Genomic DNA, 14854 nt, shown 5'->3' with positions numbered 1-14854 from the left:
AAAAAGACATAATATGGGATGCCTGGGTGGCCCAGAGGTTGAGCATCAGCCTTCAGCTCAGGGAATGATCCTGGAGTCCCAGGATCCAGTCCCACATTAGGTTCCCTGCATGGATCCTGCTTCTCCCTCTGCCTGTGTCTCCGCCTCTCTCTGTGTCTCTCATGAATAAATAAATAAAATCTAAATAAATAAATAAATAAATAAATAAATAAATAAATGACATAATACTAAAAGGCTCACAATTCTAACAGTAGTTTCCTGTTCTACTTCCAGTCTCGTTTATCAGGCAACTATCCTTTTTTTTTTTTTCCAGGCAACTATCCTAAACTCTTAGCTGTTTACCCAAATTTACAGCTATATATATTTTTAAAAGATTTTATTTATTTGACACAGAGAGCAAGAGCGAGTGAGAAAGCACAAGCAGGGGGAGCAGCAAGCAGAAGAGAGGGAGAAGCAGGCTCTCCACTGAACACAGAGCCCGATGTGGGGCTCGATCTCAGGACTCTGGGATCATGACCTGAGTTGAAGGCAGACGTTTGACTGACTGAGACACCCAGGCGCCCCTGCAGCCATATTTCTAAACAATGCTATTAAGGGTTATTTTTAAATTAATTTTAGATATTGACTTCCCACCATGGTGGAGGAGGACTTCATTCTGCTAAGGCCCAACCACCTCATTTTCATGGACACTCTTTAGATATTCTCCATAGGCCCAGAATACTGACATTTCACAATAACATAACTAACTTTTTCTACCTTTTATTTTTTTTTTTAAATATATATTTTTTGAATTTTATTTATTTATGATAGTCACACACACAGAGAGAGAGAGAGGCAGAGACACAGGCAGAGGGAGAAGCAGGCTCCATGCACCGAGAGCCCGATGTGGGATTTGATCCCGGGTCTCCAGAATCGCGCCCTGGGCCAAAGACAGGCGCTAAACTGCTGCGCCACCCAGGGATCCCTTAAGAAGACTCCAAGCCCAGCATGGAGCCCAACGCAAGGCTTGAACTCCCAACCATGAGATCAAGAACTGAGCTGAGATGAAGAGTTGGATACTTGGGGTGCCCGGGTGGCTCAGTCGGTTAAGTATCTGCCTTCAGCTCAAGTCATGATCTCTGGGTCCTGGGATGGAACCCCACATGAGGGTTCCCTGTTTAGTGGAGAGTCTGCTTCTCCCTCTTCCTCTGCCTCTGCCCCCACCCCCCATGCTCTCTCTCAAATAAATACATGAAATCTTAAAAAAAAAAAAAAAAGTTGGACACTTAACCAACTGAGCCACCCCGGCACCCCTACGATAATATACTTTAGTTGTGTGTTCTCATTCACTCTTTGGGAGGCATAATAAAGATACATGTCCTTCTGAACTAGGGCATGGTTTTGTATTATTTCTTTGATAAATACCTGTCTTCTTTTTTCTTTACCTCATATTAACTGAACCTTGTGAATTCTTTAAAAATTGTTTTCTTCTGGGGATGCCTGGGTGGCTCAGCGATTAAGCGTCTGCCTTTGGCTTAGGGTGTGATCCCAGGATCCCGGATCGAGTCCCACATTGGGCTCCTTCCATGGAGCCTGCTTCTCCTTCTGCCTAGGTCTCTGCCTCTCTCTCTTTTTCTCTCTCATGAATAAATAAAATCTTAAAAAAAAAAAAAAGGAAAAATTTGTTTTCTTCTGAAGACAAAAACCATGATTTCATTCATATGTGGCATTTAAGAAACAAAAGAACAAGGGGGAAAAAAAAGAAACCAAAAAACAGACTCAACTACAGAGAAGAAACTGATGGTTACCAGACAGGAGGTGGGTGGAGGGATGGGTGAAACAGGTGATGGAGATTAAGGAGAGCACTTGTGGTGATGTATGGAAGTGATGAATCACTATATGGTATACCTGAAATTAATGTAACATTGTTAACTATGCTGGAATTAAAGTTTAAAAAACTCAACAAAAATATTTTTTCTTCTATTTTCCATCTCTTTGCTTTTTATTCTGAGAATTTTTTTCATTTTTAAGAACTCTTTCTTGTTAACTAGTAACATTACATTTTTTATGTACATATAAAATATACATCTAATATATATGTTGTATATGTTTCACACACATAATATAATGTATATCTACATATAATGTGTACCAAACTGTTTCTTGTAACTGCTATGTGTAATTAGATATTTTATTATATACAATTACATATATAATTACATATAACATTTATCACTTAATAGGCTTGACATATACAAGTATCTGTTACTCTTTTATGAATACACTCTTTATAAATATAATAGAAACTATTTTGGGCACCTAAGTGGTTCTGTCAGTTGAGTGACCGACTCTTGATTTTGGCTCAGGTCATGATAATAGGGTCATGAAATGAAGCTCCACCACGGGGATCCCTGGGTGGCGCAGTGGTTTGGCGCCTGCCTTTGGCCCGGGGCGCGATCCTGGAGACCCGGGATAGAATCCCATGTCGGGCTCCCGGTCCATGGAGCCTGCTTCTCCCTCTGCCTGTGTCTCTGCCTCTCTCTCTCACTGTGTGCCTATCGTAAATAAATTAAAAAAAAAAAAAATTTGAAGCTCCACCACGGTGGGCTCTGTGCTCAGCAAGAGTCCGCTCTCAAGATTCCCCTTCTCCCTTTGCCCCTCCCCCTGCTCGTGCATGCACGTGCTCTAATAAACCAATCAATCTTAAAAAAAAATTATTTTAAAGTTTTCCCTACATTGACCCTATTTTCTCCAGGCCCTGTTTAGTTTTTGTTGGAAGTTTTCCCCCAATGTCTGGAATCTGGTGGTCTGTTCATTTTTAGGGGTGAGGATCTATGGGATGGGAAAGGGGAGCTGGGATTCCAATGACAGACTTTTGGTGCTAGGTCTAATGCCATCTTGTGCACTTGGTACCTATAAGTATTGAGCCTCTGAGGGATTTTTTAGAGTTAACTATTTTGTTTTTCATTAACATTTCTGATTTTTGTTCCTTCAACTCTGAGTTCCTTCATTGTGCTAAATCAAGTATCACTCTTCCATTCAATTTCCATCCTCTATAAATCTATTAAAATCTCTTTTCGGGATGCCTGGGTGGCTCAGTGGTTAAGCATCTGCCTTTGGCTCAGGGCATAATCCTAGAGTCTCAGGATCAAGTCCCACACTGGGCTCCCTGCGTGGAGCCTGCTTCTCCCTCTGCCTATGTCTCTGCCTCTCTGTGTCTCTCATGAATAAATAAATAAAATCTTAAAAAAAAAAGCCCCAAGTTAGGTGAAAAGATTACTTAAAAAAAAGAAATGAACAAAATGGAGTAAATCAATGGGTAGTCAGAGTTACAGGAAAAGTGTTTTATAGAATGGAAGAGACACAAAATAAACTAAGGATATAATTGATTCAAGGCTTCAGAGGACATGTGCATGGGCAGAGATCAACCTCAGAAAGAAGGGTACTCCTGAGCCTCCCAGAATCTCCTTCTAGCAACCTCTGCTCCCCTTAAAACACACATAGAAAACAACCTGCCACATAAGTTTTTTTTTTTTTTTTTTTTGTCTTGCACTAGGACTTGTCTCTTTCTTTCTCCCTTTTCCACAGTTTGATCTACAGGAAACAATAACTCTTTGTAACAAATATCCCAAAATATGAATTATTCAGTCCAGAACAACACAAAGGAGGCTTCATCAGAAGAGTGCAAGGTTGGCTTTGGCATTCCTAGTTCCTGTCCTCATTGAAGTTTCTCCATCAGTATGGGGTAAAGAGGTATCTCCCATGTTCTCTGGTCATCCACCAGACAATTGTTGTATAAAATAACCACGTGTGTGTGTGCACAGACACCTCCCAAGGACTCTATACTCAGAAGGAAACAGAGTTAATACAGCGCTATTCTATCACTCTCTATCCTCTCAGCTTGCCCTATTTTTCTTCAAAGACCATGGCTGACTTCCAGTGGATTTACAATAGCATGGCTACATCAATTGCTATAATACTGAAATATTCTACATCTTTGTTAGCAAAGAAGTAGCTGCTGCCCCAGATCCTGATGCATCCCCTGCTTTTGCTATCCTAGCATCTCCCAGACCTTCCCATGATCCAGCAACGAAAGGCATAAGTCCAGCCCCAATGAGGGTAAGGCTGGTCCATGTTCGAACTTAGGGTGGGTGGGAGTAGGGAGGGGAAGCTTCTACACTAATACTTTATTGGGAAGTTCAATGTCGAAGAAGCTGGAGTGAGCAGGAAAGGGAAGTAAGGCAGGGAAGGAAGAGAGAAAATACAAGGGGATGTGAAACCATACCAAGTATCACAGGCTGACCATACCAGAGTTAAATATGTGAATATTCACCATACCCATATTAAATATTTGACTATTCTACCCTGTATAGTACTTATATTTAGCTGAAATTACATTATATACTTTTTAATATAAATTATAGATATTTGTCTGCTAACTAGAAAATAAGTTGTATGAAGGCAAGGACTTCTTTTTAATATTATAACTTCAGGACCTAAAATATACTGGGCATACAGTAGTGAGCAATGATATTTGTTCAATGAATGAATCATTTCATATTAAGGAGAAACATTTTCGGGACACCTGGGTAGCTTAGAGGTTGAGTGTCTGTCTGCCTTTGCCTCAGGGCGTGATCCCAGAGTCCCAGGATAGAGTCCCACATCCGGCTCCCTCAGGGGAGCCTGCTTCTCCCTCTGCCTATGTCTCTGCCTCTCTGTCTGTCTCTCATGAATAAATAAATAAAATCTTAAAAAAAAAAAAAAAGAGAGAGAAACATTTTCTAAATAAACACATTTTATGTAAGTTCCTAGCCATAACAGATGTAGTTTTTTATATTATTTTTGCAGTGGTTTCTGTTCCTCATTTTATACTCTCCAGTTTCCTTTTTTTTTTTTAAAAAAAAAAAAAGATTTTATTTATTTATTCATGAGAAACAGAGAGAGAGAGGGGTAGAGACACAGGCAGAGGGAGAAGCAGGCTCCACACAGGGAGCCCCATGTGGGACTCGATTCCGGGTCTCCAAGATCAGGCCCTGGGCCGAAGGCGGTGCTAAACTGCTGAGCCACCCAGGCTGCCCTACCCTCCAGTTTCCTAATCATGCCCAGAGGCCTCCTAGTTCATAAGAAATGACCACAGTGGTGACCATTTCATGTTAGAGTCATCTATCTACCTTGAAGTCTGCCATCTGTCTACTCGAAAACATAGTAAAACTTTGAAATCTTTGCTTTTCCTTATCTTAGCTCATCAAATCGATAGGCAAGGCATCTATTCGGCAAGGGACAGAGATCTGTTTTCTTCTGCCCAGAACTTTCTCCCAGGGGTGGAGAGCAAAGGTTATTATTTATCCCACTTACATTTGTATTTATGATATTTTTCTTTTAAGTTTTTATTTAAATTCCAGTTAGGTAACATACAGTGTAATAGTAGTTTCAGGTGCAGAATTCAGTGATTCAACACTTCCAATACAACACCTGGTGCTCATCACGAGTGCATCCCTTAATCAACACCCCCTATTTCCTCCCTCCCCCACACACCTCCCTTCTGGTAACCATCAGTTTGTTCTCCAGAGTTAAGAGCCTGTTTCTTGGTTTGCCTGTCTCTCCAAACCCTTCATTTTTTTTGTTCCTTAAATTCCACATATGAGTGAAATCATATGGCATTTGTCTTTCTCTGACTTATTTTGTTTAGCATAATTATGATTTTGCTTTTTGAAAGAAACAGTTTTCTTTTCACTGATCAAGCTGCTCTAAGTAGTAGTCAAGTAAGTTTTTTGAAATGTAGTTTTTTTAACGTGTAAAATTTATGGGAAAAATTATTATATGCCACAAGTTTCTGTGGGAAGTGATTATCAGAAAGTCACTTAAAAACTAGTAACTTTTGTAGTAAAAACCAACAACTATCAAGTACCTATATTCAAGATTTGAATTCAAAGGTGAGAAAATGCTAATTAACTACATTAATATATTCATGACTGAGACTTAATCTACTTAATGTTCCTTTTCTCTTCTAACATTTCACTTCATCAGCCTGAGAGTAATCATCTGTAATCATTTGTAATCATCTAATTACAAACTTATTCAAGCTGCTGACTCACTGTGAATTTTATCTCCTTCATCATTACCACATATTTTTTAAAATGAAGAAAACACGACTTTGTTGCAATATGATATTATTATTGCTTAGATATTAAGACTGCTGGCAATCACAAACAGATCTATCTTTATAATGTTCGGCACAACTTAGGATATTGTATTATCTAGCAAGGAAATTTAATATAATGCTTAGAAAATGAAATCCAACCTTTACCTAAAAAATTTCTAGATAGAAGTGGAGAGAGAGTAAATAGGCAAATCCAATAAGTAAATCCAAAAAGATGTAGACAATAAGTACAAACACCATTGCTATTTGACTATGAGGGGCTAAAAGTTCCAGAAACTCTACAAAAAAAACCAGAAGGCTTTCACATTTCTTTTACGGCTCAAATAGATTTTGTATTTTTTAAAAGATTTTATTTATTTATTCATGAGAGACACAGAGGGAGAGAGAAAGCAAGAGAGAGGCAGAGACACAGGCAGATGGAGAAGCAGGCTCCATGCAGGGAGCCTGACGCAGGACTCGATCCCAGGTCTCCAGGATCAGGCCCTGGGCCAAAGGTGGCACTAAACCACTGAGCCACCCAGGCTGCCCTAGATTTTGTATTATACCGTCACATACATCAGCTAGAAATCACATAAAAATCCTAAGATTAAGGGGCACCTGGGGGGCTCAGTGGTTGAGCATCTGCCTTCAGCTCAGGTTGTGATCCTGGGGCCCTGGGTCAAGTCCTGCATTGGACTCCCCGCAGGAAGCCTGCTTCTCCCTCTGCCTATGTCTCTTCCTCTCTCCGTGTCTCTCATTAATAAATAAATAAAAATCTTAAAAAATAAACAAAATAAAATATCTGCTTATTGAGGTTATGTTTGGAGAAAAAGAAATGAATCATTTAGAGATACAAAAAGATACACAAAATGATGTCGGGGATAGAGTATGTGACAGGAATGTGGGCCCAAGCATAGATATAAATAAGCTTAGCCATCAGTTAAAGTTGGGCAATAGGATCATATACCTAAGGGTTTGTAATACCATTTTTTCTACTTTTTGGTATGATGGAACTTTCCCAAACTGAACAGTTTTTAATAGTAAGTAACTTGAAAAGCAGAATTAGTATAAATTGGATGCAAGGAGGCAGAAAAAGAGGATGTAAATATGTAGTGGCATTCACCTTAGCAATTTAATAACGAACTCTTGCTATGCCCATTTAGAGCTAATCTTGCCATAAGCTCCGAAGCACTTTGCATGCATGGGCAAATATGCACTTGCATATCTTATTCAAGAAAAAAGTGAATTTGTTTTATAGCAATTAAGACAACAAGCTGTTTGTTTCAGTCCTAAGCATACTTCTCTGGATAAAATAAACTATAATCCTAATTCTTAAATAAAAGACCGAAAGACTAGTTTGTCAAATACTCTGGCATTTTTCTCTTCTCCTCTTCATCCACTTAGTATGCTATTTTACTATTTGTTCATTCTTTTTAACTTTAAAGTGGCAGGAAGAGAAAGGGCTTAAACTAGTCAATTTACTTTAAGCAACCCTGTCAAGAGGTCTTCGGGCAGGAGGTGCTGTTTTTGATGAACTTAATTATGTTCCGACACTGGTCCTGCCTCTTCTCCAACTTTTGTCAGTCTAAACTAAAAAGAATAATAGTAAAGTCCATCTTAAAACTGAGGTAAAATACCACCAGTGAAAAAAGTTTGTCATGGTATAAACTGACATAAAGTAGCTGGCACCTGTCACAGAATGTCCTCACTACCACCCACCCTCTGGCTTCATTGGCAGTCTTGACATTTTCAAAACCTCCAGAGCTTGCCAGGAAGTACTTCTTACATGGTAAAGCATGCTTGCCTAGGCATAGGTCTTATGTATTATTGGGAAACCTTCAAGTTCCCAAGCTCTGGGATTCGAGAGTTGGACAAAGGAATATGGTACTTCGGAATGAAGCCAGAGGCTTCAAATGTAAGCTCTTAGGCCAAGGTCTCAAGGACTAGACAGGCAAATGAGGCAGGGAGTTATAGAAGCAGGCTGGAATGAAGTTTTAAAGTAGGGCTGTTCTTTTTAGATGTATTTTACAGGAAGTAGTAAATGGGATTGGTTTGTGCATTGTATATGCTTATACTAATCCATCCCCACAAATAGAAGACACGATGTCAAATATGGTTCTCTGGAATGACTTCCAAGCCTGACACCTCCTCCCTCCCCTGCCCTCTACTCTCAAATGAATGATTTGAAGTTCTTCATCTACGTGTTGCTGTGAAGGCATTTTGTAAATGTAATTAACATTCATAATCACTAAACTTTAAATAAAAATCATCCTGGCCAAAAAAAAAAAAAAATTATCCTGGCTAACCTGGGTGGGCCTGATTCAATTGATTGAAAGGCCTTAAGAGCTAAACTGAAGTTTTCCAGAAGAAATTCTGCCCGTGGACTACAACTTCAGCTTATGCCTGAGAGTTCCAGCTTGCCCATCCTGACAGCCAGCATTACAATTTTCAGACTTGCCCCTAGCCATCCCCCAAAGTTGTGCAAGTCAGTTCTTTACAAAAAATTTCTTTTTTTTTTAAGAGCGAGCGAGGGAGAGCAAGCTCAAGTGAGGAGGCTGGGGGCGGTGGCTGTGGGAAAGAGATAATCTTAAGCAGGCTCCATGCCGAGCACAGAGCCAACATGGGACTCAATCCCAGGACCCTGAGATCATGACCTGAGCTAAAATCAAGAGTCAGACAACCAAATGAGCCACTCAATTGCCCTGCAAAAAATTCTTTTTTTTTTTTTTTAAGATTTTATTTATTTATTCATGAGAGACACACACAGAGAGGCAGAGACATAGGCAGTGGGAGAAGCAGGCTCTCCTCAGGGAGCCCAATGTGGGACTCCATCCCAGGACCCTGGGATCATGACCTGAGCCAAAGGCAGATGCTCAACCACTGAGCCACCCAGGTGCCCCCTAAAATTCTTTTTTTTTTCCACCAAAATTCTTAATATATATTTCCTACTGGTTCTGTTTCTCTGATTGAGCCGTAATACAGTGATTGAACATGAGTATTTCTAAGAATTATGTACAATTTGGATTTTGTGTTTTAATTGCAAATACAAATACTTTTGCGTGTATATAGGAGAGTTTCTCTGGAGGTATACATATATACTTGTTATCTTTTTGAGTAGGCCTGACCTTGGGCTCCCATGTCCTCCCTTGTACTGTGCAGTTCTGGTAAGAATGCTAAGTTAGTTTAACCATATCTAATTGGGTTCCTCATCCTTGACTATCCCCAGGTGATTGGTTACTCTAGCCTGTTTTTAGTAACTTCCCATCCACTGACCCCCACACCCTGCTCATTGGCTATAAATTCCTACTTGTGTATTCAGAGTTGAGTTCAATCTCTCTCCCCTATTATCAAATTCACCACAGTAGCTCCCATGCATAAAGTCTGTCTTTAATAAGTACCATGAATAATTTTTTAACACTTCCAGACTATTTTGCTCACAAATTTTTTACCATTCACTCTAAATTAGATAGCTAGATTTCAAGAAATTTATACTGTTATATCATGTGCACAATCTTTTAAAACACAAAAATAGAAAGAAAAATGTTGACATTAAAAAATAAATACAGGAGATCCCTGGGTGGCTCAGCGGTTTGGTGCCTGCCTTTGGCCCAGGGCGCGATCCTGGAGTCCTAGGATCAAGTCCCGCGTCAGGCTCCCGACACGGAGCCTGCTTCTCCCTCTGCCTGTGTCTCTGCCTCTCTCTCTCTCTGTATGTCTATCATGAATAAATAAATAAATAATCTTTAAAAACAAGTTAACTTTAAAAAAATAAAAATAAAAAATAAATACAAACAGGAGTTGTAATATTCTCTTTCTGCATCTCAAGACTCGCATTGCAGTTAGCTCATTTTCAGACCTTAACCTATTTCCCAATAGATATAAAAGTGATTCCAAGGTTCACATCTTAAAAGGCATCATGGTATCCCTTTCAATTTCTATTTTTAAATTCTGAGCAAATAACTATTTAAGGTTTTTCTCTTTAAGTGGAACATTTTAGGAGCTTCCAAAAGAGTGAGCACTTAGGACAATTAACACAGATTAGTCAAATGTGCTCATGATTCTGCTAAACACTGCTAACCACAGTAGTGATCTTGACATTGCAGTTTTTAATGCTTTTTAAAATTCTTTTAAGATTTTATTTATTTACTTGACAGAGAGAGGAGGGAGCACAAGCAGGGGAGCAGCAGGCAGAGAGAGACATTCAAACTGATAATTCTAAATTTTTGCCTCAGGGTGACTTTTGTATTCATAGATTTCCTTAATACATCAGTTAGTATATTAAAAGGAGAGATAGTGGTGATTACACCTAGTATGGCTCTTAATTTATTGAAAATAAAAATAAATCGTATCTTCTATGTTTCCTTTACAACCTGACACCTTCTCTTGTCATTTAGAAAGACACAAAAATCATAAAAATAACTCGATTTTTTTCAACAAACATGCAGTAATTCCAAGCATCCATCATAAAAGCAGTTTTTGCTTGGCTTTAATCCTATAAAATTTACTTAATTTCATATCCAGAACATAGAACTATTATATATCACAAGTCATTTTTTTCCTACACTAATAAAACAGTTTGTATTACATATTAAATAGGGAAAAATTGACGAGAGGGAAAAGACCACTCAGGAAAAACTTCTGGTGTATACAAATTGATTTCTACTTTTGCCAAACACAAAAGTGATAAAATATTACTAAATGGGCTCAGAGAACTAAAAGTTCACGATGCAAGGACGGTGGGGAAACCGGCCTTAAAGAAACATGTTTCCATAAAGGCTGAAAATGGACTTCATGATACAATCTTGAATAATACACAATGCGTGTAACCTGGGATTGGTCACGCATGACATTTTAACTACAGCACTAACTTCCTGTCAAGACAGCGGCCAGTTTTGCTCCTTGTCCTTAACAACACCTGATCTAGGTAAGCAGCTGCTACCCACGCCAAAATAGTATATACAACTGCTAAATTTAGAGCACTTTCCAAATATTCTCGAATGTACACTAATTTGAAAACCAAAGACCGTTTTGTGGTAATAGCAAAAATTTTACAAACCAAGAATCTTACTATAGCTGAGTACCGTATTTACGGAATATCTAGCGCAACGCGTCCGACACAAGTTATAAAATGCTTGAAACACTATCTTCATAAACACATAATGAAGTCTTTTCGGTTTCCCTAAAGTGTCCTTTGGCTTTATCGGTGCTGATCAGCGAAAAGATAAAAAAGTGCAACGGAACGCTTCAAAACCACAGTAAACGTCAGCGGGTGTTAGCAATAACCAAGAACTCAGTAGCGACGATTTCATTTAAAGCGACAGGACCTGAGCGTCTGGACTACAAATCCCAGAGTGCCCTGGGGCGCAGGCGGGGCTACTTTCACATTGATAGCTTTTTCAGCCAATGATACAGCCACACACAAAAAAGGGCATTAAGGACTGTTTTCCTTGCGTTCCAACACTGAAGTTATATTTGGAAGTTCTGAGAGTAAGTGGACGTTGAAACTTCCTATAAGTACTTCTTACTCGCGGTAGATGCTTCTGAGCCACCACAATTCTGTACCTGAACTTGGCTCAGTGGAAGCGTCTAAGAGCAAAAATGAACTCACGTTGCCTAACGTCAACGGAAGGATTCAGTCGGCCGAGGAAGAGGCGGAACCCGCTTTATTCTCGCCCTTTATTGGCCACGCAGCCAGGAGACGCAAGCGTTCGTCACAACCAATGAGTCGCGGAGACCTCCGTTAACGAAACGTAAAAAGGGTCGGTCCTGTGCGACGCTTTACGTACACCGGGTTACGCAGGCGCAGACGCCCTGCTCTCGTCCAATCCGGAGCGAGGCTGGCTCCCCGCCGGCCGTCGCTCCTCCCCGCCCCTTCCCTTTCGCACCCGTCTCCACCCAGAGAGGGCCGCCTCTCTGCCGCCGGCCAATGCTCTGCATCTTCCTTTGCGCGTTTGCCCTATCGGAGAGGTAGGGGGTGGAGTTCCGGGCGTCCGCTGCGCACCGAGGCTGAGCTCGCGTTTCTTCCCGCGCGCGTTGCGGGCTTGCGGTTGAGGTATAACTCGCAGGGTCGGGTGGGGCTCGTCGTCGGGATGGGTTGTTCTCTGGGCGGACGGCGACGGTGCGGCTTGAGCCTAGAAGGCCGTCGTCGCTGATCCTCTGGCGGGAGGACCTGTGAGGGACGTGGGGAGCGGCCGGGCGGAGGCGGCCACGTGTTGGGGCTTCTGGGGCCGGGGTGCGAGCCCCTGGGCCACATCCGCGCAGGCTCTGCCCCGCGGCCCTCCCGCGGGCTGGGTTTTGGTGTCGTTGTCGCCGGCCCCACTTACTGCGTCCTGGTCACGTCTCTGTACAAGGGAAGCGCCCATCGCCCAGAGTTCGGGGAAGGGTATAGTACCCAGGACCTGGGTTTGTTTCTCTCCCGCAGCTCGCATTTATCTTAGGTCTTGAGTTTGTTCCTTTTCGGGGTCAGAAAGCAAACTTTCATTTGGGAGGCGACGTCCTGTAATTACGTGTATTCACACCGCAATCTAAAGGGTAGGGACTATTACCGTCCTCGTTTTCACGTGAAGAAACAGACTGCTTGGTAACTCCTCCACATGTTGTCTTCAGCTTGTCCCCTTAAACTGGAGCGTGGCATTTGGTTTCCAAAGACCTGAAAGTAAAACATGCTATTAAAGGGGCGCTTGGGTGGCTCAGTCAGTTAGGAGTGCCTTGGGCTCAGCTGCTCCCCTTCCTGGATCTCTCTCTGGCTCGCTCGCTCTCCAATAAATAAAATATATATATATTTTTTTAAGATTATTTATTTATTCATGACAGAGAGAGAGAGGCAGAGACACAGGCAGAGGGAGGAGCAAGCTCCATGCGGGGAGCCCAACGCGGGACTCCAGGGTCACGCCCTGGGCTGAAGGCGGCGCTAAACCGCCCGGCCACCAGGGCTGCCCTCGAATAAGTAAAATCTTTTAAAGGAATACGCTATTAAATTGCAAGATGTTGCAATTTTCTTTCGTGTTTTCTTATCTAACTTGACGTTATTTTAGAGGTTAAAACAACGTACTTATAAGTGAATTGATATTATCGATGTAAACTCATCATAGTAGGAGACCTTGGACCACGAGCCATTTCCTTCCTAACCTTTACCTGGGCAAGTCAGCCTCTGAGCCCCAGCTTCCTCAACTGCAGAATTGAAATCAATACCAGACATGACTACATGAATACTTCCTAGAGTTGTAAGGATCAAAACGAGAGAGTGGATAGAATGTGTAAATTACTGATGTTTACTACCCGGGTGTCCTTGCTTCTTCAAACTCTTTCCCCTGAGGCCAGACAAGTGTTAAATAGCATAGGTAGCATAGATAGGTAATTTTATATATAGTTTTATATATTCTATTTATACAAGACTGGTAATATGCAGCCTAGTACCACGTATGAACTACCTTTTTTTTTCTACCTTTTTTTTTTTTTAAGATTTTTTTCCCCCATTTAATCTGCCATGTTTACATCCTGCTGAGTTTTCAGCCTACATAAATCATTTACGTAGCATTTCATTAGGAATGGGAAGGCCATTGAGAGAAGCTAGGATGCTTTCAACCAAATTTTCCATCATCTGGCTTGATGAATAACACTTCCAATATGAGGTGTCAGTGATGTTCTTCAACATCCACAAATGATTATGTTAGCAGGGGCTCTGGTTGCATCACTTCAGCTCTACAACTTTATAACCCCTGCCTGAAGAGCTTCCACCAGTGACTTGACCGATTTACAGATATTTATCATCTTATTAAAGGACATGATAAAGTATATGACCCAACAGCCAGATGGAAGAGATGCATAGAGCAAGGTATGCCAAGAGGGTATAAGCTTCCATACCCTCTTTAGGCACACTTATCTCCTCAGTCTGCACTTGTTGACCAGTTTGGAAGCTCCCAAAATACTCTTAAGCCTAGATCGCCCCCTTATCTATCAAGGGTTCAGGACAGTGTTTCCTGTAAACACAGAAATGTTAGTCATATGATTTGTATTACAGACTGATGTAGATAGCATAAAGCAAAAGTAGCTCAGCTCATATAACTACTTTTCTGAGTTCTGGTTCCTACTGGAAGCTCTGAAGAGAAGATTCATTTCCTTGCTTTTTTCAGCTTCTGCTGGCTGCATATATTCCTTGGTTTCTGGTGCCCTCATCTTCCAAGCATATCACTCCTATCTCTGCTTCCATCATCACACTGTCTTTTCTGTAGTCAGATCTTCCTCTGCCTTCCTCTTATGCGGGCAGTTGTGCTTCGATTTCGGTTCCACCTAGATAATCTAAAATAATCTCTCCATCTCAAGATGTTAATTACAAAAACTTTTCATGTAGGGAAACATTCATAGGAATTAGGATTGAGATATCTTCAGGGGCCATCTTGTAGCTTACTACAAAGGGTATAAAGAAGGGTAAAGTAGATCCTATTCCAATGCAGTTTAAAGTCTGATCAGGGGGCAGCCCCAGTGGCTCAGTGGTTTAAGCGCGGCCTTCAGCCCAGGGCGTGATCCTGGAGACCCGGGATGGAGTCCCACGTCGGGCTCCCTGCATGGAGCCTGCTTCTCCCTCTGCCTGTATCTCTGCCTCTCTCTCTCTGTGTCTCTCATGAATAAATTAATAAAATCTTAAAAAAAAGATAAAAAAAAATAAAGTCTGATCAGCTGTGCATTAACATTTAAGAAGAGCAAAATTTCTTTGAGTTCTAATCTACTTTAAAAATT

General features: G+C 41.1%; 1 protein-coding gene across 2 annotated transcripts in view; it reads left to right on the top strand.

Annotated features, from left to right (window-relative positions):
• WDR89 (WD repeat domain 89) overlaps positions 1–14854 on the top strand; it is a 68017-nt gene that overhangs the window by 17361 nt on the left and 35802 nt on the right. Inside the window, exon 1 of one of the 2 annotated variants that reach the window (XM_026000542.2) lies at positions 12011–12170. The exons of the other annotated variant lie outside the window; for it this stretch is intronic. The gene's annotated coding sequence lies outside the window, so the exon portion shown is untranslated. Of the gene's footprint in view, positions 1–12010; positions 12171–14854 lie in introns of those variants that run through there. 2 annotated transcript variants of the gene reach the window in all.

The sequence above is a fragment of the Vulpes vulpes genome, chromosome 6, assembly GCF_048418805.1.
Source record: "Vulpes vulpes isolate BD-2025 chromosome 6, VulVul3, whole genome shotgun sequence".
In the NCBI taxonomy this organism is placed as follows: domain Eukaryota; kingdom Metazoa; phylum Chordata; class Mammalia; order Carnivora; family Canidae; genus Vulpes; species Vulpes vulpes.
The sequence above is the reverse complement of the archived record's forward strand: the minus strand, read 5'-3'. Positions and strand labels throughout refer to the sequence as shown.